At 39.8% G+C, this 13,956-nt stretch overlaps 1 long non-coding RNA gene across 1 annotated transcript in view; it reads right to left on the bottom strand.

Annotated features, from left to right (window-relative positions):
• Positions 1 to 1,838: 1,838 nt before the first annotated feature.
• Positions 1,839 to 13,956, bottom strand: part of LOC141570067 (uncharacterized) — a 61,253-nt gene continuing 49,135 nt past the window's right edge. The window contains exon 4 of the long non-coding RNA XR_012493876.1: positions 1,839 to 12,715. This is a non-coding gene — a long non-coding RNA (uncharacterized LOC141570067). The remainder of the gene's footprint in view (positions 12,716 to 13,956) is intronic.

The following is a 13,956-nucleotide window of genomic DNA, read 5'->3' as shown; positions in this document are numbered from 1 at the left end:
CTCTAGCAAAGTTAAAAAGGTTTTCTTGTGTGTATGTCTCTCAAGGTCTTGGGGATTAGTTTCCAATGCATTTCTACAAAAGGGAACTGTTAAGAAACAAAATAAAGTGGAGAAGGGTTGGGATTAAAGGGGATTTTATTCAATGTTAAGCCCTAAGAAAACATCATATGTGCAAGTGAATTTGCAAGAATCCAGTAGATTCTTGGATGAAAGGAAATATGCATAGATAGAGGTGGCTGGTAAATGGAAGCATTAACAGTGCTGATATAGACGATGACTGATTAAAAGGAAGCAGCCACACATCCACTCATTTCTCTGAAAATCAGCAGCTGTCGGCTTACAGACACCTTCCCTACATATGCTCTTACTCAAATGATAAGAAGTGAAAAGAGCTCTGGGCAGGACTATTTTGGGTTCCAAGCTATCTGTGTTGCTATGAGATCCGAGACTAGTGGTTAGCTTGGTGCAGGGACATGTCACCCAGCAGCTGATCATGAAACCTATAAAAGTACAGTTCATTTCTCAGAAATCAGCTCTGCATGTGGGCTGCTGGAGAAGGTGATTGCATTGTTCTGTGTCTTGGGCTTTCCCCACCCCCAGCCCAAGTGAACTAAAGGGATTAGCGGCCTTGGTCCTGTAAGGTTTTTTTTTGTTGTTGTTGTTGTTTTTAAGTCATCTTGTTAAAATGCACACAATTTCTCCTTGTATTCATTGAAGTGCCACTCATCTAAGTGTGGCCCAGCACTTCGTGGTGCTCATTTTGAAATTATACCAAAAATTCCATTTTCGTTTCTTACCAACCAGTAGGTCAACAGACATTCTTTCAAAGCATGATATAGCAAAGTCAGGAGAATCAGTGAAGAGTGTCCACAAAAGTGTCTGAGTTGTATGTGGCTTGAGACTTTACTGTGGCAGAGAAACTCCTGCCCACAAAGAAGAAATGGACGAAAAAATTACGGTTGGGAAAGTGCTATGAGTCTCCATGTCAAGAAAGAATGTGTTGGTGTTTTGTCTTTTTTTTTAACTTTTCAAAAATAAATAATAATTTTTGAAAAGCACAAGTACCAGTGTCATGCAGGGTGTCATTCTGGGTCTCTGGTTCCGCTCCCCACAGAAAAACACAGGACATGGTGAGGCCAAAAAGGAACACCCACGGAGCCATAGGTAGGGGAGACATACCACTATATTCTCGCTGGCAGCTGGGTTGGAGACACAGGAAGCAGGAGCCACACGATCCACAGCCTGCCTTCCGCTTCTCTGCCAACCAACCTCATGTGCTAACTGCAATCCACTCTTGCTAGCTCAGCCACCATCTCCTTGCTAGCCCCCATTTTTCTGCTAGTATAACCATGGCAGTTATATTAGTGGCCAATGGCTCACTGGTTACAGCTGACGGCCAATTAGCCACAGCTGATGGCCATCCAATCACAGTTGATGGCCATTTACTACCTGAGTGAGCACCTTTCCACGTGAGGCCGAGAGCCTGGAAACTGCACTCCTGGCTCTGTCCCCACAACCAGCTCATCAAATATTCCTGGTATTAGCAGTTGTGTCTTGTGTACTCTAGGCCAGAAAAAAATTTACACTGACAGGTGAGTCTTACTCACTTTCTTGTGTGTCAAGTAAACTGGATTAACCTTATTAGGTCACAGAAGAGCCCCAAGGGTGCAGTAACTCTTCCTTTTAGATGAAAAATGCACGATCAAATAGAATATACTAAAAATTTGTAGATATAAATATAAGAATCTTCTCTTGAAACCAAAAGACCCTACAGCCATGAAAAAGATAACATTTATATAACATTTTATTAATTTTAGTAGAAAATATGATCAATATGTATCAGCTGGGTGAGGTGGTGGTAGAAAAAGCTAATGTGATCATAGGCTACCTGAGTGAGCAATAGATGTATAGCAGTTAACAATAACGGAGTTATAGTTTTGCTGCTCTCTGTCCTGGTCAGAGCATACTAGAATCTTATATTCTGGTAAGAGTGCCGCACTTTTCAAAGGGCTGTAGAAACACTGGGTCACAATCTGAGTGGCCGGGATAGAAAAGGAATGCTAAATGAGGCCACCTTAAGATATCGCAGGATGAGGCTGTATCTCTGTGAGGACAAGGGGGAGAACGAGGACCAATATACCACATATTAACAACTAACATCTGTTGAGAATTTATTACATGTTAGGCGCAAGTCAAGCAATACATAGATTATCTTATGAGGAAACAGACTCTGAGAAATGAAGTTGATGGAGTTAGGATACAAATGTTAGGTAGAAGTTAGAAAATGTAGAAGGACGAGGGGTGGGAGGGGGTCCATAGTGCCTGCAGAAAAAGCTCATAAATATTAATAGCTTTGATTAACTGCCTCCAGCCATGTATCTGTTTTTGCAAAAACAGATGACAAGAGGTGGTCTGGAGCAAGATAAGGATCTGAGTCAACAGACCTCCATCCATCTCAGGAGGTCACGCCCTCCCATGGAAGAGTGCGCACCACCTTTTCCCTGCTAAATAAATACGTAACTCCCTCACACTCTTTCTCCTTCTCCTTCTCTCTCTACCTCTCCCTCTCTCTCTCCCTCCCACCTTGGCTAGGCCTATTCTCTTCCCTGAGAATGTATCACTAATAAACCATGCTTGTATACTCTTCGCTTATTGACTTTTGATTCTTCACTGCTTGGGCAAGAAGAACCGAGACTCCCATAACACAAACCCAAGCAGTCTGGCTCCAGAGCCCACGTTCCTAAGTACTGTGCTATCTTGCCAGTGCAGTAACATACACCTCAACTATATAAAGAAGAACTCTAACTGTCTGGGATGTTTAAAGATGATAGGTTATCTTACCCAAAAAGTAGTGAGTTCCCTCTCACTAGAAGAATTGTGGGGAAGCCCTATAAACCCTTGGAGGCTAAGGCAAAGAGCATATATGGCCATATGTTTCAACTGCGTGTGCCAATCTCCTCTGCAGGTAGGTGTGGGCCAGTGGCTGAGTTCTGGCTGATGAAATGTGAATGAAAGTGGAAGACGTCATATCCAGGCTGCACTTTATCTCTGTATGTGATTGCCACCTTCTCGCCCCATCTGCTGACTGAAAGGGTTATCTTGAGACCTTGGTTATTTTATCTAGAGGGAAACAGAACCACAAGATGGAAGAAACCTGAGTTGCTGAATGACACAGCCTCATCCTGCTAATCTGCATCGGAATAAAACATAAGTGAGAAATAAACTTCCTTGTGATAAAGCCAATGATATGTTCAGGCTGTTTGTTACAGCAGTTACTCTGCTTTAATACAGAGAGTATACTGTGGGGAGAATTTACGTACTTGATGAATGGTTGACATACTTATCTTGTAAAGTCTACTCAAACTTGACAATCTTTGATTTTATAATAAAAAAAGCAAAGTGGACTTTGAGAATATCCCAGTAAAGAAACACATAATCCAAAGATTTATACACTCCTGGGCCAAAAAAAAAAAAAAATCAAAACTCTGAAATAAACAAATTCTTGACTTACAGGTGTCTGAGCAGCTAGGCTGAGAACCAGAAAATTAAAAATATGAGCAAAAATAAATGATAGGTTTGATCTTCCTTAGTCACTCCAAGCAGTGAGTTTGGAAAGTCATTTCCTCATTGAATCATAACCAAGCATACCTTAATACCATCACGCCAGGCAATTTACGAGAAACAAAGTTATGTAAACCCCATGCTCTGCATTGGAAGAGTTCATGATATAGGTCAGTGGTCTTCAAAATTTTGAGGGCATAAAAATGATCTGAGATATTGTTTAAAATGAGGATTTCTGTCCCTACTTCCAGAGACGCTAATTCAGAGGTGTGGGGAAAGTACCACAATAATGCCTATCGCATAGTATATACTCAGTAAATAGCTTTGATAAATCAATGACTGCCTTTAAGCACTATGCCCAGATGTTCTAATGCAGAAAGTCCATGAGCCACCGCCTCAGGAAAAGTTGACCATCTGGTGAAAATCTGAATCCGGGATCAATTAAATAAGATGCTTTGGCTCTGTAGTGCAAAATGTTCTGGGGAGGAAAAAAAAAAAATCAACACCAGTTCTTTATGAAGTTGACACTTGTTTCCTTTTAAAGAAGCTGAATTTAGCCTAAATGTAAGTAAGAAAAATTCTGGAACCAGAGGAGAAATAGAGACATATCCAGGAATTTTAAGCAGAATGAGGTCATAGGAAGCTGTTGTTTTCCTGCCTTTTTTTTTTTTAAGCAGGAAAATTCCACCCAAGAAACAGACCAGTTGATCTTGCACCTGCGCTCCCACGTCTGGCACTTATGTGGGTCAAGTCGGGTTGAGCAGCCCCCAGGCCCTGGAAATAGACAACCCACCCTGTCCCTGGGACACACAGAGCACACAGACATTCTTATCATGAGACGTTCTCATCCAGCATTCTTCTGGGGGCAGATTCCACGCCATTTAGGAGCATACCAGACTGACGAAATTACACAGGGCAGTCTGACCGAACTGCCCTTCCTTTCATACATCGATCTCCCCATCCCAGATCCAAGAGGCACCCCCTTTGGTGTTCTTGTAAGTTTATCTAGATGTGTTTTGTTTTCAGAAGGATTTAAGAGAGCAGCCTGTGGAGTCAGATGGCCTGGGCTCGACACTGGTAGTTTTCTTAGGTGTGTGCCTTAGGGCCAGTTACGCAACCTCTCTGGGCTTCAATTTATTCCTCTGTAAGTTGAAGATGCTAGTAATGCCTACTACAGGGTTCTTGGGAGGAATAAATGAGATAATTACTGTAAAGTACAGTGCCAGCACACAGTAAATGCTAGAGAAAGGGTGAACCGTGGCTAGATGTCATTGTGAGGAATTCTAGTTTCTTCTCTGGCTATCCCACCACTCGGGGACAATTCTGACTTCCAGGCAGCAGGTGCCTGGCTGTGGCTGGTTTGGGGCTGATTCTGGACCCCTGCTGCACAATGTGGGGACTGCGCGTTCCATCAGGTACTCACACAGGTAAGCACACATGGGCCCCTCGCGGCCCTCAGCTACCTCATTGTTGGCCTGCGTTACAGGACTAGGTACTCACAGTGGCCGGTATCCATAGAGGAAACTGCTGTTAGTTGCCTTGGTGACAGACACATAGAGAAGCATCATTTTTCAGATTAATTCATAAACTCATTCTTAACCTTTAAGTCACAATTCTTGATCTGAGTCTCAGATTATAAATTTTAATTATCTTTGTTTTATACTGTCCACATCAATCCCATCATGTGTGATATGGAAAACTGAGGTACAAACGCTATCATTCAAAGAGGACCTGCAATTTATTTTTTTGCCAAATATTTACATATGTTTCTTATTACTTTCAAACACCCAGTGAAATATTGTTACATATGTTTTGCAGATGAGGAAATTAATATTCAAATGCATTAAGCCTCTTGTCCTAGGTCTCACAGCTAGAAAGTCGAGAAATGGAGTTTGAAGTAAAGCTCTCCTACTCCACAGCTCATGCTTTCTTCATTACACTGGGGATGAAAACAGGTACAAACCTGCTTTCATATATTTCAAATGTTTATCAAATACCTGTTTTCTACTGAGACCTTGTACTCACTAAGTAAGATCACCTAAAGCATGCTGGTTACTTGTCCTTTGGCCTTTATCACTATCCATGAGATTTTACTCTCCTTTGGTAAAGTTTCATTGTTATTAGAAAGAATGACTTGGTTATAATTGGAAGAATCCTACAGATCATGTTTAGCAATAGAACCAATGTCAGAAAGCAACGTCTAACAATTACGTAAAAAGTCTTCGTGTCAAACATAAGCAATGATCCAATTAAGTAGGAAAGGCATTTTTATAAATTGATGTTATTTCTACATAGACATGTTTTCAATGGATACTTGTAGAGTTGAAATTTATATTGACTGTCAGGTAGTTTCTCTAAGTAGTATGTGGGCTCTATCTACCGACGGATTGCTATTACCGTTCAACTGGTCAACATGAGTTGAAATATAACCGTCTTCACTTTTCTTGTATGAACTCAGTAAATTTTCAGACGAAATTCAGTTTGTTAGTTATTTTTAAATTCTTTAGTAGAGTTAATAATATTCTTCAACACTTTGCCTTCCATAAATGAATAACTGGACTGTGATTGCTAACTCTTTTTTTTTCTCCCTTAGCCTATTAAAGGAGTCACAGATGAAAATTAGCATGGCTGGGCAAGAACAATGAATGAGATACATTTGACTAGGAAAATGGAAAAAAATTCAATGTGATTCAAAACCCCACATATTTATTGAACACTGGTAGTGTACCCTGTTGGAAATAAAAAAGCAATGTATGTTCTCTTTCTGGGTCTCATACATTTAGGATCTAGTTGAAGGAACTGGATTTATACGAGGTCTGGCAATTAAGTTTGCAAACTTGTTGCAATGATATCAGAGGGATTTTTTGATATCACAGGGATTATTCATTATGATAACTGGACAAACAGTTAACCAAGTTTACTATTTGGAAGTGCTGAAAAGGCTGCGTGAAAAAGTTAGATGACCTGAACTTTTCGCCAACAATTTGTGGCTCTTGCATCATGACATTGTACCAGCTCACATGGCACAGTTTGTGAGGGAATTTTTAGCCAGTAAACAAATAACTGTATTGGAACACCTGCCCTAGTCACCTGATCTGGCCTCCAATGACTTTTTTCTTTACCCGAAGATAAAGGAAATATTGAAAGGAAGACATTTTGATGAGATTCAGGACATCAAGGGTAATATGATGACAACTCTGACAACAGACATTCCAGAAAAAAAGTTCCAAAATTGCTTTGAAGGGTGGACTAGGAGCTGGCATTGGTGCATAGCTTCCCAAGGGGAGTACTTCGAAGGAGACTGTAGTGATATTCAGCCATTAGGTATGTAGCACTTTTTCCAGGATGAGTTTGCAAACTTAATTGTCAGACCTCATATGTAAAACACAATTGGACAACAATGTGAGTTAGAATATCTATGAGCCAAAGTCTTTGGCCCAGACAATTGGTAATATGAGAAATCAGGAAAAGGAGAAATTACTGTGGGCTGGGAACATGACATGGGGAATGGACATGAGACTGGAGAAAGAGTAAGATTCAGAGAGATGAATGAGAGAGACAGAGAGAGAGAGAGAGAGAGAGAGAGAGAGAGAGAGAGAGAGAGAGAGAACAGGTTCCCAGGAGGAAGGAGAAAGGAGAGGGGCAGGTAGGCAGTGGATAGGGAAAGCGATAAAAGGAGAGATGGCAATTCCTAATAGGCCATGTTGACCAAAATGCACTTTGCCCTCACTGGTACATCCAGAAACTCAGGTTTGGCAGCTCAGACTTACATGACAGTAAATATATGTTTGGGGTGGGGGGCGGGGGGAGGCAAGTAAACACTTATTTCAGTCTTTTTGAAGAGAAATCTAGTCCACACTGTGAAATCTTTGTCAAAGCCCTGGTTTCAAAATACTTGCTCTACTTGTCCATACGACATGAAGGAGCATTTCTTTCTGCCCCAACTCTCCGACCTTACAGCAACCAGTTCTCCATTGCATCTACTCTTACGCTTTCCTTAGTACCATGTGTTTCTTGCCTTTAAATAAACCTCCTGGGTGATATTCTTACAAAGATATTCATGCAATTCAGTGTCTACTTCTTTGTGAACTCACCAGGAAGGGCATTTCTAGGAGACCGTGAATCGAAATGGACTTTCTCTCTCTCCCCAGCTCCTGCTGGCTCCTGACTGCAGCCACTCTTCACTATTACAAAATATGTGAAGAACACAGACAAAAGGCTGTATTACCTTAATGGTCACTAAAATTTTCAAGGTATTTGCATTAGTAGTCTAGGGAGGTTTAACTTGCTTCCTAGATACATTCATATGTTTTATATGAGTGCTATTAAGATAAATTCCCTCTTGTGTTCAGAAAGTCTTGTACACCACAGACTAATTTGGGAAATTATTGTGCCTGCTCTGGCTAAAAATGAGGGCAGGGTACTGGCTATTTCAGGAAAGTCACTAAAAGAGTAATAATACTATTGATGGTAATAGCAGACTGTTAATTATTAGATATGTATTTTATTTTGCGGGTATAAAAATTATCTGGGAACTTGTTAAAAATGAGGACCCTGGATCCACCTCCAGAGACCCTGATTCAGAAGGTGTGGGCCACATGATGCATTCCTTCGTAGGTACCTCCTAGACTTCAAGATGTAAATGTGCGGGAATTATCACTGTACCTACCACATACAATTGTTGGGTGACTTAAATGAGATTTTTACATGTGAAGAAACCAGTAAACTTTACCTACTTCACACAAAACACAGTAAACTTTAGTTATTAAGATTCTTGCTGTTCAAAACTTAAATGAAAGAGCACTTAACTAAGAACACCAAAAATAGTAGACTATTTTGCGGATTAAAACCTTCAGGCTTGTCCCTCCTCCTGCCCCCACTAACAGTTTATGTAAAGTTTAATGTTCCTAAACTAATGTCCTCGTATTGATTTTCCACTTTGGGATGACCTCAATTCAATAGTAATTGTATTCTAAACATTGGTTGCACTTTTAGTTGAGTTTTGTACCACTTTTGGTCAATTTTTGTTTTAACTGTGATTCAGCTTAAAGGAAAAGAAAGCAATACATTTTCTCTCCACTGTTAATCAAGTCAGTGGAAAGTTGACTTTACGAACAAAACCCTAATTTATAAATGTTCTCATTGTTTTCCTTATCAAGGACATAAGAATATGACTATCTTGTAGCAAAGAATTAGCATGGGATGAAACATTATTACAAATATCTTCAGGTAGTAGAATGCCATAGATTTCACCTAGGTGACTTATTTTAGTGAATTATTTAATCTTATTTTAAAACTTTTGGAAAACATTCTCCAGTTATGAAGTTTATAAATGATTTTATGGTGTTGCCATAGATTCTCACCAACATACAGGATTATAACTATAGCTTAATGTCTTTCCATAAACTATCGTTAAACGAAGACTTGTCCAGACAAAGGCAAGCACACATTTTATAAGCGTTGCACATCTTGGAATATTTGAGGCCTCCAATGAAAAAAATCATTAACTACTTATCTCTCAGGACCAAGGACCTGGCGTTCCTGAAATCACCACCACACTTCACACTTATCTCCATGTAGAAACAGGTGGCCACTGTTGAATTCTAGTGAGAATGACACCTCTGAAATCTCTCAGCTTCACAACTCCTATTAGAGCCTTTAGAGAATCTTCTCACATAGCACCAAACAATAATTTTAGGAGGTGATATTCCTAAAGTGAATTGATTTCTACTGTTGAAAAGGAAAACAATTATAGGGAATGAGAAAAGGTGAGGCTAGTGCTAAGGAAAAACAAGGGACAGTATAACCTTCTATAAAGATGGTCCAGAAATTCTGGCAAATGCAGGAAGAAATAAATGATTTGCATTTGAACCACACTATTTGCCCTAGCCCGTATAATGATGACTTTTATGCAGATTTCCTAGCAGAATTATTTATGAATCAGATGGCGGTGTTTTCAGTATTTGGCGTATGAGCTAGAAAGACCAACAATCCCGGTGTACCTGGGACTGAGGAAATTCCAGGGATGTGGGACATTCAATGTTAAAACCAAGGAAGTCCCAGACAAACCCAGATGAGCTGCGCGCTCTACATGAGCCTGCCCAACTAGGAGGCTGCTAAATGCTTTCTTTCCGAGACTCTCAAACAAATTGCTCTGCTGCTCACAGGAACTTCCCTACTCAGGTTGGGCAAAAGCTAAATTGCGACAAGAGTGAATGCTTCGTGACGTTTCTTCAGTTCCCTTCTTTGGCATCTGTTCCTTCTTTTCAGTAGCACTATTTGTTGAGAGACCCAGCATTCTTTTCCTTCCCTAGGGCTATTCAAGATGATTTTTCTTTTAGCTCTTTTCCAAACCACTTGTATTACGTCAAAGTAAAACGGTCCTGTGTCACAATTGCTTGCAACCTTGTTTTCTGCTGTGTGAAGATAGGATCGGCTCCTTTTTCTAATGTGTGGCTAGATAAGAAGCATCCTGTCCCAGTTAACAAAATATTACATGGAAAAAAATGTACCTTTAAGGTAGTCCTCAAGAAGAAAACGTTTTAGTAGTATGATAGAGGTGATGGGAAGGAGAGAATGTTTGGTAAGGCAGGACTTTCACCATCCCCAGAACAACTGTCTACCTGTTACCTGCATACCTTACATAGTATTGCACCACCAGTGGTACACAGTGGATGGATACACAGATAAATGGCAAGCATCACAATGGTCAGATTCATCAAAAAGGTATGCATCAAACTTTTGTGAGAGTCTCCAGCTTTATTCCATTCCAAATATGTGTCCATTATAAATGGATCTCAAAATCATAATTGCCAAGAAAATCTATGTCTGTGAATATTTCAATGTCTCTTATGAAATGTGTTCTCATCATTACCCACGTTATTCTATGTATAGTATTCTGCACAAATTAGGCACTCAATATTATTGATTGGTCAATGAAGGGTCATTACCTAATGCACCATGATCATTTATGCAAAGGGCCCATGGGCCTACGGGAATCAATGTGATCCTATAGGCATCCTTTCTTTCTTCCTTCCTTCCTTCCTTCCTTCCTTCCTTCCTTCCTTCCTTCCTTCCTTCCTTCCTTCCTTCCTTCCTTCCTTCCTTTCTTTCTTGAGAAAGAAATAGTGGCTTATCTTGGGTTCCTTGTAGAGGGGATGGGATAATGAAAAGAAATATGATAGTAGCATAAATATAGGGGGATAGGACAGGAAAGAATGAGAGAGAGAGAAAAGACAACATAAAATCAGAGGCAAGCAAATCAACCTATTAAAACCTGAGAATTGTTTTTGTACTAAAATGCACATTCATTTAAAGAAAAAGATTCTCAACAGCAAGGCTTCTCTATTCTTGGAAGCAAAATATTCACCACCATGGCCAAACTGCCTTAGAAGATGAATAGTAGAGTCAAACCTAAAGCACCTGAAATTTAAAACAAAAGCCTTTTACATTTCATTTAAGAGAAGCAAACAGATGGGCCAGATAATCATTTCAAAATATAGTTTACAAAGAGAGAAACAAATCTGGAACCCAAAGTCAAATGAGTTTGAAATAATAAGCAAAGCAATAAAAAGAAATAAACAGGTACAGAAGCTACACCACCTCCCTCAGTCTACATAATTCTAGAACTTCTCTTTTTCCCCAGCTTCTTCTCACATCCAGGGAAGGGGCAGGCTGAACACTTCAAGGATTATCACTTCCCGAGATGGCACCAAATTCATAAATCACAAACTCCGGGAGAATGTTGAAATCTTTGTTAACAGCCAAAGCTCTCCTTGGTCTCCAACACGGACTTTAAAACAAAAGTTTGCTTGAGAATATCTGCATATCTATTAGTCTGAACCATATTACATTACAATTTTTATAGGTAAAACAAACAAAAAAAAATAGTGCATATTGGCAATTTCAAATGGTTGAATCTAATACATTATAATTTTGATTATAGAAGTATTAAGATCTTAAACATATGCAGCCAAATATAAAATTAAGTATATCCCTACCTCTGTACTTAAAAATAATTTCCTTTGGTCACTGATTATTCTGACACAAGGTATGGAGTCAAGTTCAGGAGCCCGAAAGGACCAGGTCTGGGTTGCTTCTCTACCTCTCACTTGGTCTGCTGTCTTGGTCAGTTACCTGGTTCTGAGTTGTCATGTGAAATATCTGTTGTGGTTCCACTTTCACTGGTTGGGATGGTTTCCATCTTTGGAGCTTCACCAGCTTTATTCATAGGCTTCATACACTGTTTCTAGTTTCCAATTTAGTATGTTTGTTGTTATTACTACTGTTGCTTTCCCACATTTCACGTTTTTCTTCTACTCTCTCTCAGCTCTACGTTTCTTACATTTTTCTCCTGTGCTGCCATCACCTTGTAAATGCTGCCTGAGCACGTCTTGTCTTTTTCTCCTTGGCATATTTCCTTTGCAGCTCTTATGCACACAGCGGTGGCTCTTTATTCTCCTCCTGAAATACCATAGCTTGGGAGGCAAACTTTTTAGCAAGGCCACTGAGAACAGAATTTCTCCAATAAGGGAAACCATGTCATTAGTTCTATTTCATAGTTTTCTAAGGACAAGATCAAAAAAACGCACTGCCTCAGCACTTTTAGCTGAAGTTCAAATTCAGGCTGATTTGAGGTAATCAAACTGAACTTCTGAATGCTGATGAAAACCTTTGGGTAGCTATAAATCAAGCAGACAGACCATCTACAAGTCTTTACTGTCAATTATATAGAGAAGTGAAGGGTCACTAATCAGTTGGTCTATATGTGACATTTCAGATCAACTCTAGTTCAAAATTCAGTGTTTTGATTAAACATATGTGGTGACAGGTATGTAAACGGGGCTATTGCCCTGCTCCTTGGGAGTGGAGTATCAACGGGGACAAATCCAGGTCATCAGCCTGTGGCATCAAGGGTTCAACAAGAATATTTTATGGCAAACCTCTCTCAAAATCTGTCAAAAATTGTGATTTTTTTCCCCAATATCCATTTCTTTATGACAGATGACATTTGATGGACAAAATTGGGGTGAGCAGGATTACATAAATATTTTTGAACACTGACCTTCATTTCTCCTAGGCGGTGGGGCCCCACGTTCAGGGCCATGGGAAGCTCTGGTCTAGCCAACACGGAACCACACTGACTGTAGAGAATCTGAAAACAATAGTTATCCAGTCTGTTATCATTATCACCATTCAACACATTTCTAAATCATATCAGTGGTAAAATACTCCTCCCTGAAAAAAATATTTTCTTAGTCTACATTCTAAATAATTGTTGTGGTAACCACTGAATTGTATAATACATGTATAAGTTTCAAATTAGCACAGTTTTATTACCTATCCTTTAATAAACATTAAATCTGACATGAAAATTATTTTGGAAAATGTCCAGGTACGTAGTCAGCTTCCAACTCACACAGACCCAGGTGAGTGCTTGTAAGTTCATGCTCCTAGTCTGTGTGGTGCGGTGGTATCATGCATTCCTGCTTTAAAATCACACATTCAACAGCAATGAGAATAGCACAGTAATTGTGAAGGCAAAGGAACTGAATTGCTTCAATTCTATCACTCTTTGGGACAGAATCTTGGGATCTTTATTTGTGTGAACTGCAAGTTGTAATATTTTTGTTTTTTATGCACAAATTTTTAATACATGAAGTATTTTTCAAGCTTAAACAGGATCATTAAAAGTATAATTTTTCTTCTTTTTAAAATTGATGTTTATTTGAAAACTAAAGAACAAGTTAAGAAAAAAAAATAATTATTACTGATTATTACAGGATGATTACCGAAAATAAATTTGTGGAATGGGAGAGGAGGGTGGTGAAATGTTCCAGTCTGGGTGTCAAACTCACCAGTTCACCACCACGTCCAGGGACTGTTTAAGATGGAGCTGGGACCTCACTTTCATTTTCACCCTTCTAGGAGCTTCTGTGACAGGTGGCAGGGCTCAGACCACAGGAGACCTGGCACAGTTTCTCCATTCTGAGCACAGACACCCAGACTCTACTGACACGTAAAGGAGAACTCCCTTTGGTTTTTATTAGCACAGCTTTCAGAAGCCACAGTGGAAAGACTATGAGGTAAATCTCTGATTTTTAAAAAACATTATCTATCTCATTGGACATTATGAGCCCCCAGACTTTAAATGATGCAGAGGAAAGTGAGGTTGGCTGTTCCCACCTAGATATCTGAAGGACAAAGAGTCAGCAGAGTGCTGTGAGAAGAGCGAAGGTTTTGGCCTCTGAGGGCCAGGTTCCCTAGGGTCGGCCCACTGCTGCTCTGCTGGCAGCAAGTGTGAGCATCCAACCTCTCCACGGCTGTTTCTCATCTCTAAGTTATTCTTACCTCATAGGGTTGCTGGGAAGATGCAATGAAACAAGGTGAATAAAA

The sequence above is a fragment of the Rhinolophus sinicus genome, linkage group LG02, assembly GCF_036562045.2.
Source record: "Rhinolophus sinicus isolate RSC01 linkage group LG02, ASM3656204v1, whole genome shotgun sequence".
In the NCBI taxonomy this organism is placed as follows: domain Eukaryota; kingdom Metazoa; phylum Chordata; class Mammalia; order Chiroptera; family Rhinolophidae; genus Rhinolophus; species Rhinolophus sinicus.
This window is presented reverse-complemented; position numbering and strand designations above follow the sequence as displayed.